A 23,228-nucleotide genomic window follows, 5' to 3' on the forward strand; every position below is an offset into this window, starting at 1 on the left:
AAGAATCCATAGCCAAAAATGACATTGGTATTATTATAAACAATACGCTTATTAATAACATCCGTTACGCCGACGATACTACATTATTAGCACTTAGCAAGCCCTGATTTCAAGCAATCTATCAAATTCATTGTTATTATTCATGGTAGAACAAATACAAGGTAAAGTTAATACTACAACAAATACAACTCGAACAACAACCACAAAGGAATTTGTTTTTGTTTGTAACGTTACTGCCAGTTGTATTTGTAAACAAAACAAGGAAATGTCTATAAATTATTGGAATTTAAAAAACTAATAATTTTTCACATTTGGTTGAATATTTTGGAAAACATGAATGAAAATTCGTTACATTTTCAATTTTTATGTTTCCACATCATTCCACTAAATGCATAAATTCTCGCAGAAAGTAGAATTCTTGCAGAAAAGTTTGAGGTCGCTGGAAATTCATAGAAAAAGGAGAAGCTGTTTCAATGTTTTGTTTTAGAAATCAAAGAAGCACATGTTTATTAGGGCTTTATTTTTTTAAATTTTAACAAAATACCTCACATATTAACAAACGTTGTATCGCCTCTACAAGCGGGGATTTACTGCGCGGCTTATCGTTCGAACTTGGAGGAGGTTACATATCATTGATATGAAGAAGTCTTTCTGGGAAATGTTTTTTTTTTCGGAATGATATATTTTTTTTCTCAAAAAATATATGTCCCTAATGTACATCGAAATAGAAACAAATGTATAAAATGTCATATGAAATTTGACACTAACGTTACAACCCAGTTTAGTCAGCTGTGTATTGCTGCTACCTTTTCTTATTCTACCATGGTTATTATTATGAATTAATCGTATGAAAACGTAAACAAACATTTAAGAACATGAAGGACATTCAATCAAAATTGTCTTGTTGTTGTAGTTACTGGTTAACTTTATGAATTGCATCATGGTCTGTCTAAAGTGGGGTACACACGATCAGTTTTGCTCAAATAATCGGTTGCTTGCCAGTGTGGCCGCCCACTTTTGTCAGTCATCAGTCAACCACAAAATATTTTGTGGTTGCTGGACTGTTTGACAGTAATCGATAATTCCGAAAAATCGACAGTCAAAACTGATCGTTAAATGTACTACAGTAGTTTTCACTTAGCTGTATTAGTTGTAGCTGCGTTTTGTCGTTAGCTGCCCAATTTCATTTTTCTTGCATAGACCAAATATGTTATTTTTTGTCAAATTTGTTTAAGATAACTGCATTTTTGGCTACATGCACAAAAATGTGGGCCTACAGAACGTCGGCCATTCAGAGTTCTGTTAACAACTTTTGACAACAAACATAATAGATTTTACATTATTGTGATTTAAGTTTCGTTGTATTTTAAATCACAATAATGTTTTTGACACCAAACCATGGTGGAATAAGGTGTTACATCAAATCATGTCAAACGTCAAATTTGCTGACAATATCGCATTACTGTGAATTGCTTGTTTACATTTTGTAGGTGATTTTATTCACAATAACGCATTTTGACAACTGGTATGAAGAGCAGCTGTTTTCGGCGTTACACTTTATCAAGGTAAATTTATATAAGGTATTTGCATGAATTACAACAACTATTTTTTTACAAAAACAACATTGTTGTTATAGAAAATCAATTGTCAAGACTATTTGTGTTTCTTTGACATGAAGACAAAAGTAAATAAGAAACAAAACTAAATTATTCTTTGAAATAATGGAGAGAATAACAAAAAAGTAAATCAAAAATGACTGCAAAAAAAAGAAACACAAAATATACGTATGTATGCAATATAATATATTTATATACTTTCTTTCTTTAACCGCTAATCTTTTCAAAGGACTCTGTCCACAAAATCATTTACAGACACATGTTTCTATCGAATTTTTGAGAAGTATCCTTTAATACAACAAGACACCTTCTTGTAAAGAAGAGTTACATGGCTGAAATGAAAACAATTTCGTCTACTTTACGCTGATGTATCTACAATAGATGTAATTTCAAGATTCGTGTGATGATCCTCGAAACTCGATAGCATTTGATAACCTACGTATGTCCTTGAAGGTGTAAAGTCTTAAATGGAAGAAATGTTATAAAAAAGTGGATGTTGCTTCAGAAGAGTCAGATCCATGGACTTACTTAATGTAACCATTTTAAAACGATCTGAGGCAAGTCCTTGAATTGCACATTGCGGAAAATTGTCTGTGGAAGGTTATCAAAGGAGTAAACAGATAAAGTCAATATTTCGAACATGATTTAATTGTGAAAGAAAGTAATTTGTCGTCCTGGGTTTTCAGAGTTGTTGGGCCATTAGTCAGGAAGCATATCAAGTCCATACGGAAAACAGTATATATTTCCCTTTAAACATGGCCACAAAATTTGCAAAGGAACAGGTCGTAAGTACCCTGAGAGGTGTTCCAATAAAGACCGTCTTTAAACGTTTGGACGACATTTAACGATGTGCATTCATTTTGAGTTGATATCGGCAGTGCTATTTAAATGTTTTGGAACAATGTTGTTGAACGCAAAACATTTTATGTCGATCTAACAAGGGTTCCATAACTGCACTTGTGCCAACAATTTTGAAATTTATTTGGGAGATACTCGAAGGGCTGGACCTATAAAGTCCAGGTTAAAAGTTGATCTACGGCCGGAGCAAATATTACGACGCGCAAATTTTTGACAAAATCGGGTTCTTCCTTCGAGAGTTAACGTGTGCACCAGTCAGACAGACGGATGGTGGTCTAAAGCTATTATTGTGATGATGTACACTTTTTATCGTATCGAAGTGTATATATCATCTTAAGTGTATAAAAAATTGTAAAAAGAAAAACCATAAGCTTATTAACATGTAAAACGCAATTAATTTGTATTTATGTAATTGTTCATATATTAAGGATCAAATAAAAACGATAAACAAAGAAAACAAGATATTATAAAGTAAAACATTGGCGAAAAAACAATGTTAAAAATTAGTTTTTAAAAGTTTCTTGTAGGCTAATGCTTTCTTTTTTAATTTTTGGTCCTTAAGCTTAGCGTTTAAGTGGCGTATTCTAAAGTGGATACGACATTTGAAAAATAAGCGTTTTACATTTAGTGGCAGACAAACAAAAGTACTCGCATCAAGTAATTCTTTCGTAAGATTTTTAGTTTCTGCAATCTCCATACCATTTATATAGAGAAATACTTTTTCAAGGCCCTTAACAGCCTCCAAAAACTGCGGACTCGGTTTTCTGAGGGCACCCTTTGACACATGGTCAACCCAAGTATTTGAATCCTCTAGGCTTTCATATTCACGAAGACTTAACTTCTTGATTATGTATCCACATAAGTACTGTAGAGCATGTTCTTGCAATGTACCTAATTCTTCAAATACCATATTTTGAATGTCTTCAAGAAATTCCACTTCCCATTCATCATCGTTATTCTCTTCCACATACAATGGAGTATTGTCTTCAAATTCAAAATCATTCTGGATTGTTGATGTATTACAATTTGCACCATTGAAGTTATTTGTAGGATTACACCATTTTGTATTGTCGGATTGTACAGATCCAGATCCTCGTAAGATTTCGGTGTCACGAGCTAAAGGAATAATAATGCTTTAAATAGTACTATGTAACACCTTTATTATAAATACCTAGGATGTATTTCCTTAGCCTATATCTGAATTCCTTTGGTGTTGGGTGGTCGTTTAAACCACCCTTGCTACGAATAGCGCCAAAAAAAATGTTCTATGATGTCTTGATTTAGACGATCAGTTAGAATGTAACTCATAGAAAACCGTTCTTGAACATATTTATGCAGCATTATTAAGGCGTTGCTACTCATAATGATGCCTTTTTGGAATGGTTCTATTCTTTTCCTGTTTGGTACAATAGGGGTTGACATGAGGTGGGCCATGCGTAACAAAATTTGCTCTTGGGATTCTAACGCTATTCCGAATGGTTCCTAAATTAGTTGTATAATACAATGATTACAAAAGAAATACAATATGTTGCTATGATATGGCTGGAAAAAGATGAATAATCTCGACAAAAATCGAACAAATTAATAACATTGTTGCTATCGGTAGGACTTAGCGAGAAATTTAGTTTGGTTGGTAACTTACCGAAAAATTTCCTTAATTACCGAGACAGTAAACATGTAAATGCAAAGCTAGGAAATTCCATTATATATCTTATTTTTAGACTCTACACTATCTTTGCTTTTCCATGTTAAATTTTACACAATATGAGGAAAAACATATTTACTATACCTTGCCGGGATAAGAAAATGTGTCCATTTTGGAGTTCATTACGTCAAACCAATCATTGATCAATTTAAAAAAGTCTGCCGATTGAACAGGTTTGTATACGTCCAACCCCTGTGAATATATCCACTTGATTGCACTGGCAGTTGTATTTGAAAATAGTTGTACGGCGGATTTAACTTTTTGTCTCCCTGTAAAATAATACTTAAAATTGTTTCGTTTATATTTATGAATACCAACCAACTCCTTTAACTGAAAGGTGCTCTTTTGTCACTTTAAAGGCAATTGTCACGTCACTATTTGAAGTGTGATCAAGGACATCATGAATTGTTTTGGGTGTTAATAAATGACCATTAATTATTAATCCCGAGTCAAGATAATGGTTTCGAACAAGTTTTAAAAGATGGGGAACATCAGCGAACGCAAAAATTTTGTCATTGGGATTTTCAGGATGAGGAAACCACGGGTTTTCTATGATGTATATATAATTTCAGGACTCAAGAGTGCAAAAATATGCATATGTACGAATTTTAAATAAATACCTATATCCACTATTAATTGGTTTATCAACTTCCTATTTGAAGGTCCCTGGTCACAGACAATAGCAACGACCGTGTAGCCTATGTTGTAAAGCTCCGATATTATTTTAAACAATATTTTCTTGGTCATAGCACAATCAAAACTATAAAATATCGGCTGCTTCCATGACTTTTTTAAACCACGAACTAAAACAACCTGAACGTTTTTCGCCGGCTTTCTTTCGTAACCACCTTCAGCTTCATATTCATAAGTTTCGGCCACCTTCATCTCATCGAAGGCGAGAACGCATATCTTTTCTTCATGTTTCAATTCTGTGTTCTGTTTTAAGATCTCTAACGAGGCCGTTATAATCCCTTCTTTTATTGAAACATGTTTGCTCCAGCGATACAAGGTTGACTCGTGCGGTATTGGGTGTCCTTTGCTATACAAAGGCCCTTGGACCCGCCGCGTGCAAACATAAGCTGCTAGAAATGTCTTCCCATTTCCAGTTGTGACGGCGAGGATTTTGCAGCTTTTTTATTTGGTTTGGAGTAAATATTGGCTTTAGCATTTCGTTTATGTTATTGATTTCCTCATTTTTTTCTTTGACCACTTCCTTTAAACTTTGGTTCTCTTTTTTTAATGACCTATTTGCAGCTCTTAGTTTCTCAAGTTCCATTTGCATTGTGCATTCAATGATTATTGTGCTAAAAATTAAAAAAGGTAGGTATGAAGATATAACAATGTTCAGGATTTATATTGGTTACATTTAATGAACTAATATGTGTCCCATGGTAATTTTTATCAATTACTGACTGACTAAATGACTCCTTTGAGGGTGGCATTAACGTTCCAGTTGCCAACAGCCCGAGTGTTAATCTAGTTGAGATTGTAAAATTAAATATAATTGTATTAATTGCGCGTCAACAGGTGACATGAAACCATTGTACGCAAGGATATAAAAAAGAGAAATTTCGACTTGTTAGCAGCAAGTGGCAGAAGGAAAGCATACGGAAACCCTGATATTTGTACTTTTTCCAAATATTGGAAGATGCTCGAGCTTAATTGTAAAAAATAAGGGCAAAAGTTTGATTTTGGAATAGCGTTCGATATCAAGGACAAAGTTCGGCAATCAAGAAAAAAAGCGGCTCGACCGAACTTTTTATATCTATGAAATATTCTGAGCTAATATGGAATAGTTAATTCTCTTTCTGTTATGGTACATAGGTACAGTTGCGTTCAAAATAATAGGAGCGCCCATACAAAAAAAGAAAATTGTCAAAAAATATCGTTAAACTTGCCCATTTCGGTTTATTTTGAATTTGTTTAACATTGTTGTCATCCCAACAGTTAATTCATCAGCAGAAATGTGGCAATCTGTTTTAAATTATTTACTGTTTACACCAACATTATAAATCGTGTTTAAAGTTTTTGTTCAAAAAAATAGGAGTGTGGAAGAAAAAGGACGATAAAAAAAGCTTTAGTTGAGTTTAGGATCAAAATTGTCAATATTTTAGTTAACAGTAGTAAATCCAATAGATTTTATGAGATTTGATTGCTGTTTGAAAACAATAGTCCTTTGGAGGTAGCCAAGAAACAGGCGATTGTCCTTGCAGAAATTGTTTCCATAAATTGAGTACTTATTGGGCAACTCAATAGATTTTGTAGACAAAAGCTTTAACGATTAGATTTGTTTGATGCTATGGATGTTATCTCTAACAATATATAATGATTGGTATCCCATAAATGTGTGTATTTTGATCCTTGAGCCAAGTTTAAGGACAGTTTACATTAGCCCTTAAGGCAAGGATCGTCCAAAAAATCGTGTCTATAAGGAATTTATTCCCCTAACCAAATAATATTTAAATGTCCTTAGGATGCTAACCTTGTATATGCAATCAGTTTCGCTTCTATTCAAAAAATGTTGAAAACGTGAACGGTTGAAATGTACTTTAAACTATTTAGTGATAGGCAGGCTGGGATTGCACTAATAATCTTAGGCCAACTTCAAAAGTTTGTCTTTAAAGTTTCCTTTTCAACAAAGCGTTTTGAAAAATGTCTCATATGTGCCAATCATCCAATTATTCAAAAATGAACCATATAATGAATTATGCGTGCAGTTAAGATGCTAAGGACCTCAAAACATCACTTGATCGAGAAATTAATGCCTTATAGATACGCTTTTTTTAACCGATCCTTACGTAAAGAGTTAATGGAAACCGGATTTAACTTGGCTCAAGGGTCAAAATACACGAATTTCCGGGATACCGATCATTATATATTGTTCGAGATAACAGTCAGAGCATCAAAAAACTCTAATCACTAAAGTTCTGTCTACAAAATCCATTGAGTTACCCAATAAGTGCTCAATTTATGGAAAAAATCGCTGCAAGGACAATCACCTGTTTTTAGGCTACCTCCAAAAGAACTTTTGTATTCCAACAGCCATCAAATCTCATAAAATCTATTGGATTCACTACTGTCAACTAAAATATAGACACTTTTGATCTTAAACTCAACTAAAAATATTTTTATTGCCCTTTTTCTTCCGCACTCCTATTTTTTTGAACAACAATTTTGAAGCCGATTTTTAATGTTGGTGTAAACAGTAAATAATTTAAAACAGATTACCACATTTCTGCTGATGAATTAAGTGTAGGGATGTCAACAATGTTAAACAAATTCAAAATAAACCAAAATGGGTAAGTTTAACCATGTTTATTCGACCATTCCCTTTGTGTGAATGAGCACTCCTATTATTTTGAACACAGCTGTATGTCCACAATATTTAATTGACCGCAAGGAACCCAAATGCCAAATTATAGCTTAAAATGTAAAAATATCCGAAATCAGATGGTACCGTTATAGGTGGTCTATAACACAACGTGAGCCTATTTCCGCAATTTTTAGTGGATAAGTATTTGAACCACTTCGAATCTTAAATGCCTATTTATAGCTAGTTCGCTCTGAAAATGTATCTAAATCTCTCAAAATACGCGAAATCGAGCGGTACCGTAATATTGGGTCTATACCAAAACGTGGACCGATACAGTCCATATTTGAACTTGATGATAAGCCCAAGGCGCATTTATAGAAACTTCCTTCTATATTAACTCATTCGGAATATGGCATCTATCTATCTCCCCCCTTTTATGTTAAACGAAGAAATTGGATTTGTCAATGAATAATAATGTTACGTATTTGACTACCTCACATCAGCATCGGAAAAGGCTATACGTACTCTGTTTGTGTTTCCATTTCTTTGAAATTAGCGTAATCATTGTTCAGGCATTCCGTTTCTTCATAATAATTGCAATCATCCAATGTATCCATCTCGTGTATACTTCCGCTAATCAAACAAAATCAATCATTTTTTCCCATGAAAGATAATCGTACCTACCATTCTTCTATATGAAGCCCAATTAAATTATAGAATGGATTTGGCTCAGCATTTGGCAGTAAACGTTTTTTTTGCGCTCCCCTTATCATATAAGAAGGGGAAAAATGGTCTTCGCAAATACATGATTTAACCGACAATTCAATACCACATATTTCGCTCCAGTTACGTCTCCTCTTTTCGTCCTTCGGGACATTAAAAAAAGATCCGTTTCCGTGAAGTTCTCGTTTTTTGCAAACGATACACTTTCGCATTTTTATTTTTGCGCAAACAATCGAAGTAAAATCAAAGCAAAATTAAAAACAAACAGATTTGTTTGACAAATAAATTTATTTAAATCGACATGAATTTGAAAAGTCGTTATGTCAGTATTTGAATTTGACAACTGATTTCACAAACATAATATGTGTGTTCGTTTACTCAAAATTTGTACAAATTGTTACCGGATGTTGTTCGTTTACTCTACAGTACAATGCAAAAGACCTTAGCCAATTACAAGAAGTTACTGAACTTGTACAAATTTGTACAAGTTGTTGAGTAAACGAACACACCTAATTAAAAAAAGTAGAAAGACAGCTGATTGTCACTTCTACCTTCTATAATTGTGCCATGCACTTTATTATTCCACCATGCAGCAAACATAATAATCAGCTGGCTTATTGTCCGACTGTATAGAGTGTGATACTATGTTTATGTAGGTATGTATGTATTCGCTTTCGCCAAATTTCAATTTCCTTTCAATATGCATAAAAAACCGCTACATTGTCAACATTGGTACTGTTAACTTCGGAATTTTCTTTGAGTAAACGATTTCGTATATAAATGGAAGCCGGTATGTATGCCTTACAAATTTCTCTTCAACATTTAACATTGTCGGCAAATAGTCGATGTACTGCTGCTGTTGATGTTATTGTCAAGTTTGTTTGAGCATTTCCTTCATAGTTGACGGTGGCTTCAGTTGAAGTGTATCTGTTTGATTAGTTTGCAATTTGTGTACAAAACAACGGAAATTTAAGCATCATCACAAACGGTAAGTACTACAACAGTTCATAAGATTATTTAGATATTGTCTGAATTTTATTTAGTTATTCGATTCTTTTGCATTAAAACAACGTGTGTTGTGATTGCTCTCTCGTGCTTTGTTCGTCTCTTTTGCAAACAACCCATTCAGGGTTGCCATACCAAATTTTGATCAATAGGGCGTTTGCAAATAACCGGATTTAATAAATCCACGGCGTTTCAGACGTCAATTCCATTGCGTATAAAAAATGCGTCAAAATAAATTCTGACACAGAAGGTTAACCCGACAAAAAGCTCTAGTGCAAACGCCGTTTTACTTATTCCGGACCTCTTTTACTCTGAAGTGTAGAGGTTTTTGCAAAGATTTAACGAGTTTGGATTCTATATTACGTTTTGTTAATATATTATCTTTATTTTTATACCCTACACCACTATGTGTGCAAAAGGAAGCGAGATAGACATATAGTTCCTTTGAGGGATATACATAGAATCACTTTCTGAGTCGATTTATGCATGTCCGTCCGTCCGTCCGTCTGTCCATGTATTTTTGTTCGCAGCCTACAGGTCGCATTTATTATCCAATTAGGCTACAAATTAGGAAAGTTAATTTTTTTCGCCATAAGAGGAACCCTATTGATTTTGGTGCAAATCGGTTCAGATTTAGATATAGCTCCCATATATATTTTCGTCCGATTTGAGGTATTTGATGCACCAAACACGCTATATCTGTCCAATTTTGATGAAATTTGGAATTTATGACGGAATTAGGTCTATAAATAAATGTACCAAATTATATCGAAATCGGTTCAGATTTGGATATAGCTCCCATATATATTTTCGGCCGATTTGAGATATTTGCTGCACCAAACACGCTATATACGTCCGATATTTATGGAACTCGGAATGTGTGACTGAATTCGGTCTAGAAATCAGTGTGCCAAATTATATCGAAATCGGTTTAGATTTGGATATAGCTCCCATATATATTTTCACCCGATTTCACGTATTTGCTGCACCAAACACCCTATATCTGTTTAATTTGATGAAATTTGGAATTTTGTCTAGTAATAAGGGCACCGCATTATATAGAAATCAGTTCAAATTGATATATATTTCGTATATATATTTTACATATTCACTGTGGTGTAGGGTATCATATAGTCGGCCCCGCCCGACTATGATCCTTTCCTTACTGGTTATTATTCTACATCTGCTTCTTTTTCCAGTAGGTCTTGCTTCTAAAGCGGGCTTTGGTAATATAGTATCAGGCATTCTTCATGCATGGCCAAACCATCTTAGACTGCTTTTCCCGGATTAGTCGTTAAAGGTCTCGATTTCTAGATTAGATCTGATTGCGCCATTTATAACCGTATCTCTCCTGGGTTTGCCTGCAACGCGTCGTAGATACTTCATTTCTGATGTTTGGATTCTGTTCTGGTTTTTATTTGTGAGTATCCATCTTTCACTTCCACATGCGAGTCTGGAAGTAAAAGATAATAGAAAAAATAATTATAATATAGAATGCCATAGTGAATCAATACTGACGTACTAGTGACATTGTCAACAGTACTACTGACAAACTGTAGACAATGCATGTAATGTCCTATAGACGTTTTGTATGAACGTGTCAGTAGTGACATTGGAACTAGGATGTCAGTAGTTGCTGAGGGACCATGTGTTGATATTGGAGGTAGTAAGTCTGTACAGATATTGGAAGTAGTGAGTCGATAGAGACATTGAAAGTAGTGAGTCAATAGTATATATGGAGACATTGATGCCAGATTTCATTTTTTGTCCTATTTGGAACTTTTTATAGATAAATAAACTATATAGTGTGTTTAATAAGACGATGAACTTACACTTTTGTTTAAATAGCATTTTTATTAAAGAAATACATATATATAATATTGAAAATGCTAAAAAAGTACAAATTGCGTATTACAGTATTTTTTATCTTTATAAAGGGCTAAGAACAAGATTCCACATAAGCACAAAATTAGTTAATAAAGCCAATGTTTTCAATAATAACAAAATCGTTTGTTAGAAACATCATCGCCTTTTTTTCTTGGGCATAAGAATTGGTGCGATTTGTCTGCTTAAAATATTTCTTCTTCTGCTGCACTTAACGTTTTATCAGGCGATTCGCTGAATGTTGATATAACATCTAGGAAGTGAAAAAAAATGAACATGTATAAATAAACAAAATGCCCTTAAATTTGTGTAAACGTTGGAAAATCTCGCAATTGATTTTTGCCAAATAATACTTCAACATTGTAACGCATTGTTATTTCGTGTCCAAATATCAGATGTAATTTGCGTTCAGCATTTCCAGCGAGACCGGACAATGTATTCGTCAGGCTCCACAATCTTCTCTAAAGATTCCACAAAATGTATAATTGTCGAAGTTTCACCACAAATGTTGTCAGACACTTCAGAATTTATATTTTGATATAGAATTGTCTATTTTTACTTGTCTTTTATAATTTCCTTTGTTCGTAATTGTTGTTATTAAAATTATCGTTAAATTCACGATACTTTATTGATTTTTCACAACAACATTTTTTAACGAACCCCCAAAAATTATTTTACACTAAACAATTAGGAAAACGAAGAAAAACAAGAAGATGCTTCGTTGGGCTATCAGCTGTCAATATAAACAATGCTTCTTATTAACCCTTTGAACCCCGATTTTTTTCCATAGAGATAAAAATATTTGTCATATTTATTATGATTAGTAGTCGCAAAAATAAGTCCTTTATGCAAAAAATTCGTATCAATTCCTTGCGGTTAGGGAGGTAACAAATGTTGCCCGTGGGCAACATCGGGCCATTGTGGTTATAAAACTGAACAAAGTTTGTTTCTTAAGTCTTTGTATTATCGTTACATTTTTTATTATTCATGATCTGGAAAAGCAAAAAATGTTGAGTTTGTTTAATTCTAGAGGAAAATTGATGGAAATTGAATGGAAAATTGGTCTATATTTATCATATATAGTTCACAATTTTGACGTACAGTGAGTGTCAAAAATATTCGGTTTTCAATTTCACCAATACTAACACCTCAGTATTTTAGGAGCCCATGCCCAATATCCAAAAAAACAAATACTTAAAAAAATGTTGATCCTGTGGCAATTAAAAAGTGTATGTAACATGGATCCATGGCAACCCTATAAGCGAGAATAACAAAGAAAACGTTGTTAACCCTGTTTGCGTCAAAAATATTCGGTTTTTGTAACTTTTGTTAAGTATTTTGCCAAAAACAGGTCACTATCGATATTTTCTGCAATATTAGTATACATTTTGGTAATTGCGAATAGAATCTTTGTACCTGTGTGCAAAAATATTATATTTTATAGCAAATTATTAAAATTTAGCGCTAAGGAAAAACGCTATCCCAGAAAAGAGAAAACTGGTCATATTTCATTATAAAAACAGCAGAAATAAAAGGATATTTTGCTTATTTTTGAATATTTAGTCGAATATAGTTGAAATAAAGTGTAAAAGTCACGAAAATATAGAAATAATCGATTTCGTGAAACACATAAGCCAGCCAAAATCAAGAACTGGGAGGGAAGATAGAGGAATCTCCTGAAAAATTACGGCTAAACCGCCCTTAATTTTCTTCAAATTGGTCACAGAGTCCTAAATGACTTTCAAAAGATAGAAAATATGCACTTACATTACAAAAAAAATCGTACGGATAAAGCCTTTCATGGCTTGTAACACATCATAAGTCATTGATAAATACATGTCTTCTAGAAGCTCCTTTGTACTTTTTATGTTGGAGTACACAGAAAGGCCGGAAACTTGTGGTATACTCATTTTCCTGCTTAGGCATTCAAAACTAACTCCATTACCCCAAATTTCTGATGTAAATCAAGTTTTTGCAGGCACATCAATGGGAAACTTGTACAAGATTTTTTGCTTACGTAAATAGGCCGATGGTTTATGATGTGTTACAAGGCTATGAAAGGCTTTATCCTTACGATTTTTTGTAATGTAAGTGCATATTTTCAATCTCCTGAAAGTTATTTAGGACTCAGTGACCAATGTCAACAAAATTAAGGGCGGATTAACCGTAATTTTTCAGGAGATTCCTCTACCTTCCCTCCCAGTTCTTGGTTTTGGCTGGCTTATGTGTTTCACGAAATCGATGATTTCTATTTTTTTGTGACTTTGGCACATTATTTCTACTATATTGGACTAAATATTCAAAAATAAACAAAATATCCTTTTATTTCTGTTGTTTTTATAATGAAATATGACCAGTTTCCTTTTTTCTGGGATAGCGTTTTTCCTTACAGCTAAATTTTAATAATTTGCTATAAAATATAATATTTTTGCACACAGGAACAAAGATTCTGTTCGCAATTATCAAAATGTATACTGATATTGCAGGAAAAGTTCGATAATGACCTGTTTTTTGGCAAAACATTTAACAAAGTTACAAAAACCGAATATTTTTGACGCATAGAAAGCAGGGTTAACAACGTCTTCTTTGTTATACTCGCTTATAGGGTTGCCATGGATCCATGTTACATACACTTTTTAATTGCCACAGGACCAAAATTTTTTTAAGTATTTGGTTGTTTGGATATTGGGCATGGGCTTCTAAAATATTGAAGTGTTATTATTGGTGAAATTAAAAACCGAATATTTTTGACACTCACTGTATATGGAGGTGTTCATATAACGTGAAATGCTCATATTGACATTTTGCAGAGTGAAGCGTTTGAAAAATATTTTCTATTTTGTATGCAGACTCTAATCCTGATAATATTGGCCTTCATTCAATACATAAAAATATCATGATCAATATTCGAACAGGTATTCGCTTGATATCTTAAAAATTCCTAATATGTAATATGTATATTCACTAAAAAATCGGTTAATCTCCTCTTAATTAAAGTTCAATCTTCGAATAATATTATAAATACAACATTTTTCACAAGTCCGAATGTCTCAGTGACCCTTTGTATTTCATTGAATACCACTAACCAGCATTAGGTCTGTCTGGTTACCCTAAAATTTGTAACAATTTGTACCAATTGTTGGAAGCTGCTGTTAACACAAAAAAACAGTAAAAGAGAGCGATTCGAGAGAGACATTTTGACAGTTCTTTCACTAAGAGTTTGCAAATTCTTGCTGGACAAATTTCTTCTAGCAGCAACTAGCAATTCTTCTTCTTCCAGAAAACAATCAATCATCTTTTTTTAATTTGTTGTTGATTTATGTTTGAGAAAATTAAAAACAATTTTATTGTGGAAATAACATGTGGTCTGTTCCAGAACTGCAAGAATCTACTAATTTTTACTATTTTGTCCGATAACATAAAGGGAAAAACGTTATCGTATTAAAAAATAGTAGCTTCTTGAAGGTTCTGGAACAGAGCAATGGTCTAATTGTATTGTTTTATGGAGAACAAATTTGTAAAGTGGAAAAATACTTTTTTGTTTCATTTTCTTTTCTATTTTTAATAAAATACAACGTGTTTACTTCCTTTATTGGCGGACAAATTGTTCTGTTTTGGCAAGCCAGCTGATTGCTTGCTGGTTTTTGCTGGGAAAGTGTCTGTTTACTTTTTACAATTTTCTAGCAAAAGAGAATAAAAACCCCTTATTCTCTGAGAAAGTTCTTGCTGGGAAAGTAACCAGACAGACTTATTTTCGATGTCCACTCATGTAACCACTTTATTACTACAATGGCCCAATGTTGCCCACAGGCAACTTCGATTTACATTTAACGGCATTTTATAAAATCACTAAAATATTTTATGTCCAAATTTGTACTCGACTACTTATACTTAAACAAGCGTAACTTCTTCAATCTAGCTATTTATTTAAAAATAATTTAAATTCTTTATTCTTCTTAAATCAACCTACCGATACCCACTTAGTATATATAAACATCGGGAAATACGCATACACAAACATGCAAAATTGCCCACAGACAACATCGGGCTACAAAGGGTTAAGGTAAAAGTATCAATTGTTGACAAAGTGTTGACTCTGTCACCATGATAGTAGTAAAAGTGGCGACATGTCGACACATGACCCCATGCTTCCTACAGGGATAATATAGTTATACTTCATAACAATCACTGTTGGCAGAAATGCTCGGCCTCATACACAAAAGTGTAAAAAATACATGAGTCTCTCGCAATTTGCCCACCATTGCTAACAATAACAAACACTATGTTGTTCTCTCTCCGTTTGTTATAGTACGTTGATATATAACCGGATTTAACAAACCCACTGGGTTTCCTTTGCTTATACGTCAAATAAATCCTCATTAAGAAGGTTAACCTTACAAAAATCTATAATATAAACATGGCCTTATGAAACAACAAGAGCAGATGTTTATGTTATACATACTTTCTTTTGCTTCTTATTTCGATCACATTTTATTTTTCTGTCAACCAAATGTGGGGCTAAATGTGCACGATACGTTCGAAGATTATTTTTATTTTAGAAGTGTTTGCTACATAAAAAATAAAACACAACTCAGGCACTGATGTAATTTTGTCACTTTTCGATTCTTCTTTCTATGTACACATTTTCATATCATCATTTACAAATAAATTGTAGTCATTAATACCGTCAAAAAATACTCGAATTTCTACCCTTTATATTCCACACAAATAAATATCGCTTATAACGTCGTCGCTCATAACGTCATATCGGTTATAACGTCGAATCATACAAGGAAGAAAAATTTTTCTCAATATTTTGTTGTATGTATTTTTTTGAACTCAAACAAAAAACCACCATACGTACCCTGTAGGAAATGTCAATAGTGAATCTATACTGAATTACTACTCATGTAATTTCGTATAGACATTTTGTATGAACGTGTCATTCAAAAGTCAGTACTGACATTGGAACTAGTATGTCAGTAGTAAGTCAGTAGTTGCTGAGGAACCATGTGTGGACATTGGAGGTAGTCAGTCAATAGTACATAAAGGGTCATATGGAGACATTGGTACCAAATTTATCACTATTAAGGTTTTTGGCCTATTTGGAACTTTTTATAGATTAAAAACCTATATAGTGTGCTTAATAAGACGATGAACTTATACTTTTGTTCATATAATTATGAAAATACTAAAAAAAGAACAAACTGCGTATCACAGTCTTTTTATCTTTATAAAGGGCTAACTAAGCCCAAAATTCCACATAAGCACAAAATTAGTAAATAAAACCAATGGTTTCAAGGCTGGCTTATCAATAATAAAAAAATGGTTTCCTTGTCAGAATAATAGTATAAGGTTTGGTGTGATTTATAAGCTTAAAATATTTCTTCTTCTGCTGCATTTAACGTTTTATCAGGCGATTCGCTGAATATTGATTCAACATCTAGGAATTGAAAAGAATAAACATGTATAAATAAGCATAAATAAACAAAATGTCCTTAAATTTGCTTACATATTAAATCTGTATAAACATTGGAAAAAGCACGCAATCGATTTTTGCTAAAAAAAACACTTCAACATTCTAACTCATTGTTATGCCGAGACCAAATATCAGATGTAAGTTGCGTTCATCATTTCCAGCGAGACGGGACAATTCGTCAGGCTCCACAATCATCTTCAAATATTCCATAAAATGACTAATTATCGAAGTTTCACCACAAATGTTGTCAGCCGCCTCAGAATTTGTATTTATTTCCTTTGCTCATACTTGTTATTATTATTATAAATTATATATTTTATTGATTTTTCACTAAAACACTTTTTTTTACAGAACCGCCAAAATTATTTTACGCCAAACAATTAAGAAAATTAAGAAAAAATAAGAAAATGTTTTGTTGGGCTATCAGTTTTCAATATAAACAATGCTTCTTCTTATTAAGGTAAAAGTATCAATTGTTGACAACCTGTTGACAAAGTGTTGACTTTGTCACCATAATAGTATACAAAGTGGTGACATGTCTACACATATCCCCATACTTCCTACAGGGTATGCACAACATGTTCGAAGATGGTGTTAGAGCAGTGTTAATCACCACTGGGCTCGCGAGCCGTGTCTGTGTGAACACACACAATCTCAATTGTGGTGAGTTTGAACGTTGCTCTCACCACCGATCATCTTCTTTGTTTTAGCAATAAATTAACGCACATGATGTTTATCTAGAGAGTGATAGATAATCTCGTATGTTGCCCAATACAAACGCAGTGGTTGAATTTGTTGTTGCTAGTGAACACTGTGTTAGACAACTGAATTACGACCATACCTGTTGTCAAAATGCATTATTGTGAATAAAATTACATGCGTTATTTTGACGTTTGGTGTGGTAAATGGCCCGATTATTGTTATCGATGTAGCACCTTCTTATTCCGCTATGATTACGACTGTCATATAGGCGGTCTCAAGTCACACCTTCGGCGGGTACAATTGCGATGTGACAAAAATCGTGCAAAAACTGTTCAAATATTTCTTCTAAGGCCTTTATTATCTCATTTACAGCCCGTTTCTGTATGTCGAAACGAAAATGTGTGCGAATGAAACACGCCCAAACTTTAGAGTTTGAAATATTTTTATCTTTGCTTTTGCTTCAAAACTAAAATCAAATTTAAAAAACACACAAAAGTTTGGGCGTGTTTCATTCGCACACATTTTCGTTTCGACATACAGAAACAGGCTGTTAATATTAAAAATCTGTAACTGCTATGCCTAAATACGACCGTATTCCCAGGGCGTGTATGGTGAAAAAAGTAGAACATATGTATTCTTATGAGAACTACCGAAATACGTCGAGCGTATACTTTTCGTAAGTTTAACAGCTATACCTAATTTAAGTCGTGACGTACAAAAAATATTCCCCTACCTACCACAAAAACGCTCTCTGAGCGTCCGTATTACCCAAATACGTTGAATCCGAAATTCTATTTAAAACACAAAAATCGCGACAGAAATTTTATTAAATGTTTTCATTCGTAAAACAAACCTTTTTCCTTTGCAATATATTGTATTTATAGTTTTGTTGGGCTTTTGTTTTCAAAATACAAATCACACACATACATACATACAATAACATATCGTACGTTCTGTCAAAGTTGAAAATGTTCAACTTACAAAAAGTATACGCTCGACGTATTTCGGTAGTTCTCATAAGAACACAAGTGTTCTACTTTTTTCACCACACACGCCCTAGGAATACGGTCGTATTTAGGCATAGCAGTAACATTTTCAACTTTGACAGAACGTACGATATGTTATTGTATGTACATATGTATGTGTGTGTTTTGTATTTTGAAAACAAAAGCCCAACAAAACATAAAATACAATTTATTGCAAAGGAAAAATGTTTGTTTTACGAATGAAAACACTGAATAAAGTTTCAGTCGCGGTTTTTGTGTTTTAAATGGGATTTCGGATTCAACGTATTTGGGTAATACGGACGCTCAGAGAGCGTTGTTGTGGTAGGTAGGTGAATATTTTTTGTACGTCACGACTTAAATTAGGTATAGCTACAAAACAAAGTCTTGTGCCAGACTATGAAAATTTTCATGAAAATGTTTTGAGCTTATGGGTAAGAAGGGAGAAAGGGAGCTCCTTCACCTCCGCTCTCTCCTAAAACCTAAAATATTTTCATGTGTTATTTTCAGTGTCTGACACAAGAGTAATATTTTTTACACACAAGTGCCGAACGTACTACATGTAGTACGCTAGGAAATATGTCAACTAAAATCACATATAATTAATTTTTTGGCATATACTTTTGCTACGTATTGATTTTTACAACTGTTAAAATTAGGAAAACGTAGAAAACCAACAAAAATAAAATAAGCATATACAATTTTTTCGCACCGATTGCGTGGCATCTTTACACTTTTCCAAATTTCACAAAATTGAAATCTTTGATCACAAATAATACGCACAAACATTATTTTATACAAAACTTTTCAAAGTACGCTTTGTTCACCGTTATGTACTGTAGCGCCTCAGCAAGTTTATTAGAAAATTTATCGTAAAATTAACACAGAAACCTCCATATAAAGGGTGTACTACATGTAGTACACTGGCTTTTTGCCACCCAATGTAAGAGTAATAAAATCATTAAAATCGCATTACCGAAATCGACAAATATCCACTATTCTGGAATAGAAAAAGGAAGAAAGAACGAAGTTAAATGTGTTGCATGCAGTGTTATTGTTAGATGAAGGCATGAAAAATGTAGCGTCTTCTGTCATTGCCAATTGCTTTCATAACATTGTCATTTTTGATGAATTAGTTACCATCGATGCCATGTATAACGACGGCGACAAAATATTGGAAGTTTTAGATGAAGGCAATTCTACCAGAATTTCAATTACCGCCAGTGTTAGATGCATGCCTAACAGTAGAAACACTTTATCAATTTATTTACTCAGAAGACGCTACAACACAGAATGTGTTTTGGAAACCCTTTCAAAACTCAGATCTGAGGTAAATTTAAAGTTATGAATTCCAAAAAAGCCAAACCTAAAATAACAGGCTATTTTGAATAAAACCATATCATATAACCTAATATATCTGCTGACGAATGAATTTAGTGTCCTTATTTTTTATTATTTTGTTTTTAAGTCTTTTATACGAAAGTATATAGAATGAAAAGGTTCCAAAATTGAAATTAATTTTTTTTTATTTACGTAATAAAACAACGTATTCATACCCAAAAGTCACTATACATAATAAATATACACATAGCGTCCGAATTTGGTCGGTCGCTTGACCGACTTTATAAGCGATTTCGACAGTATTTCATTTTGTTTATGTATGTATAACTTACAATTTCTCTTTTAATTCACAAAAAAAGCTACATTGTCAACATTGATACTACTAACTTCGGAATTTTCTTTGAGTACACGATTTCGTATATAAAAGTAAGCCGGTATGTATACAACAAATCTCTCTTCAACATTTAACATTGTCGGCAAATAGTCGATGTACTGCTGCTATTTGTGTTATTGTTCAGTTTGTTTGAGCATTTCCTTCATAGTTGACGGTGGCGTCAGTTGAAGTGTATCTGTTTGTTTGCAATTTGTGTACAAAACAACGAAAATTAAAGCATCGACACAAACGGTAAGTGCTACCTACCACAGTTCATAAGATTATTTAGATATTGACTGAATTTTATTTTGTGTTTAGAATCTAAACTTTAGATTGTTTTGCATTAAAACAAAGTGTGTTGTGATTGCTCTCTCTCGTGCTTTGTTCGTCTCTTTTGCAAACAACCCAATCAGGGTTGCCATACCGAAGTTTGATCAATAGTGCGTTTGCAAATAACCGGATTTTCCCCCTGTTTTTGTAACTATTTTTTGTTCGTTAGTCTATATTCGTAATAATTTGGGCATCCATAGCTCAGCCCCAAGATGACATACAGACCTAATTCTTCGTAGACACGTTCTATATATATAGTTAAGCATTTCTCATTCAAAAATCAGCGTTCTACATTTGCGCAAAGGCGAGTAAATCGATCTACAAAATTTGACAATTCGTGTGAGAACAATAAATTTTTTTACAAAAAGAGGGGTTTCAGATGTCAATTCCATTGTGTATAGGTCAAAATAAATTCTAACACAGAAGGTTAACCCAACAAAAAGCTCTAGTGGAAACGCCGTTTTACTTATTCTGAACCTCTTTTACTTTGCAGTTTAGACGTTTTTGCAAAGATTTCGCCAGTTTGGATTCTATATTACGTTTTGTTAATACATTAACTTTCTTTTTATTATTCTACCAGTAGTAGTGACATTGGAACTAGGATGTCAGTAGTTGCTGAGGGACCATGTGTTGATATTGGAGGTAGTAAGTCTGTACAGATATTGGAAGTAGTGAGTCGATAGAGACATTGAAAGTAGTGAGTCAATAGTATATATGGAGACATTGATGCCAGATTTCATTTTTTGTCCTATTTGGAACTTTTTATAGATAAATAAACTATATAGTGTGTTTAATAAGACGATGAACTTACACTTTTGTTTAAATAGCATTTTTATTAAAGAAATACATATATATAATATTGAAAATGCTAAAAAAGTACAAATTGCGTATTACAGTATTTTTTATCTTTATAAAGGGCTAAGAACAAGATTCCACATAAGCACAAAATTAGTTAATAAAGCCAATGTTTTCAATAATAACAAAATCGTTTGTTAGAAACATCATCGCCTTTTTTTCTTGGGCATAAGAATTGGTGCGATTTGTCTGCTTAAAATATTTCTTCTTCTGCTGCACTTAACGTTTTATCAGGCGATTCGCTGAATGTTGATATAACATCTAGGAAGTGAAAAAAAATGAACATGTATAAATAAACAAAATGCCCTTAAATTTGTGTAAACGTTGGAAAATCTCGCAATTGATTTTTGCCAAATAATACTTCAACATTGTAACGCATTGTTATTTCGTGTCCAAATATCAGATGTAATTTGCGTTCAGCATTTCCAGCGAGACCGGACAATGTATTCGTCAGGCTCCACAATCTTCTCTAAAGATTCCACAAAATGTATAATTGTCGAAGTTTCACCACAAATGTTGTCAGACACTTCAGAATTTATATTTTGATATAGAATTGTCTATTTTTACTTGTCTTTTATAATTTCCTTTGTTCGTAATTGTTGTTATTAAAATTATCGTTAAATTCACGATACTTTATTGATTTTTCACAACAACATTTTTTAACGAACCCCCAAAAATTATTTTACACTAAACAATTAGGAAAACGAAGAAAAACAAGAAGATGCTTCGTTGGGCTATCAGCTGTCAATATAAACAATGCTTCTTATTAACCCTTTGAACCCCGATTTTTTTCCATAGAGATAAAAATATTTGTCATATTTATTATGATTAGTAGTCGCAAAAATAAGTCCTTTATGCAAAAAATTCGTATCAATTCCTTGCGGTTAGGGAGGTAACAAATGTTGCCCGTGGGCAACATCGGGCCATTGTGGTTATAAAACTGAACAAAGTTTGTTTCTTAAGTCTTTGTATTATCGTTACATTTTTTATTATTCATGATCTGGAAAAGCAAAAAATGTTGAGTTTGTTTAATTCTAGAGGAAAATTGATGGAAATTGAATGGAAAATTGGTCTATATTTATCATATATAGTTCACAATTTTGACGTACAGTGAGTGTCAAAAATATTCGGTTTTCAATTTCACCAATACTAACACCTCAGTATTTTAGGAGCCCATGCCCAATATCCAAAAAAACAAATACTTAAAAAAATGTTGATCCTGTGGCAATTAAAAAGTGTATGTAACATGGATCCATGGCAACCCTATAAGCGAGAATAACAAAGAAAACGTTGTTAACCCTGTTTGCGTCAAAAATATTCGGTTTTTGTAACTTTTGTTAAGTATTTTGCCAAAAACAGGTCACTATCGATATTTTCTGCAATATTAGTATACATTTTGGTAATTGCGAATAGAATCTTTGTACCTGTGTGCAAAAATATTATATTTTATAGCAAATTATTAAAATTTAGCGCTAAGGAAAAACGCTATCCCAGAAAAGAGAAAACTGATCATATTTCATTATAAAAACAGCAGAAATAAAAGGATATTTTGCTTATTTTTGAATATTTAGTCGAATATAGTTGAAATAAAGTGTAAAAGTCACGAAAATATAGAAATAATCGATTTCGTGAAACACATAAGCCAGCCAAAATCAAGAACTGGGAGGGAAGATAGAGGAATCTCCTGAAAAATTACGGCTAAACCGCCCTTAATTTTCTTCAAATTGGTCACAGAGTCCTAAATGACTTTCAAAAGATAGAAAATATGCACTTACATTACAAAAAAAATCGTACGGATAAAGCCTTTCATGGCTTGTAACACATCATAAGTCATTGATAAATACATGTCTTCTAGAAGCTCCTTTGTACTTTTTATGTTGGAGTACACAGAAAGGCCGGAAACTTGTGGTATACTCATTTTCCTGCTTAGGCATTCAAAACTAACTCCATTACCCCAAATTTCTGATGTAAATCAAGTTTTTGCAGGCACATCAATGGGAAACTTGTACAAGATTTTTTGCTTACGTAAATAGGCCGATG

General features: G+C 33.0%; 1 protein-coding gene across 4 annotated transcripts in view; it reads left to right on the plus strand.

Moving 5' to 3' along the window:
* LOC141397148 (uncharacterized) overlaps positions 1–23,228 on the plus strand; it is a 79,994-nt gene that overhangs the window by 25,697 nt on the left and 31,069 nt on the right. Inside the window, exon 1 of one of the 4 annotated variants that reach the window (XM_073973094.1) lies at positions 9,080–9,203. The exons of the other annotated variants lie outside the window; for them this stretch is intronic. The gene's annotated coding sequence lies outside the window, so the exon portion shown is untranslated. Of the gene's footprint in view, positions 1–9,079; positions 9,204–23,228 lie in introns of those variants that run through there. 4 annotated transcript variants of the gene reach the window in all.

The sequence above is a fragment of the Musca autumnalis genome, unplaced genomic scaffold (assembly GCF_047663935.1).
Source record: "Musca autumnalis isolate F117 unplaced genomic scaffold, ASM4766393v1 scaffold_3, whole genome shotgun sequence".
Lineage (NCBI taxonomy): Eukaryota > Metazoa > Arthropoda > Insecta > Diptera > Muscidae > Musca > Musca autumnalis.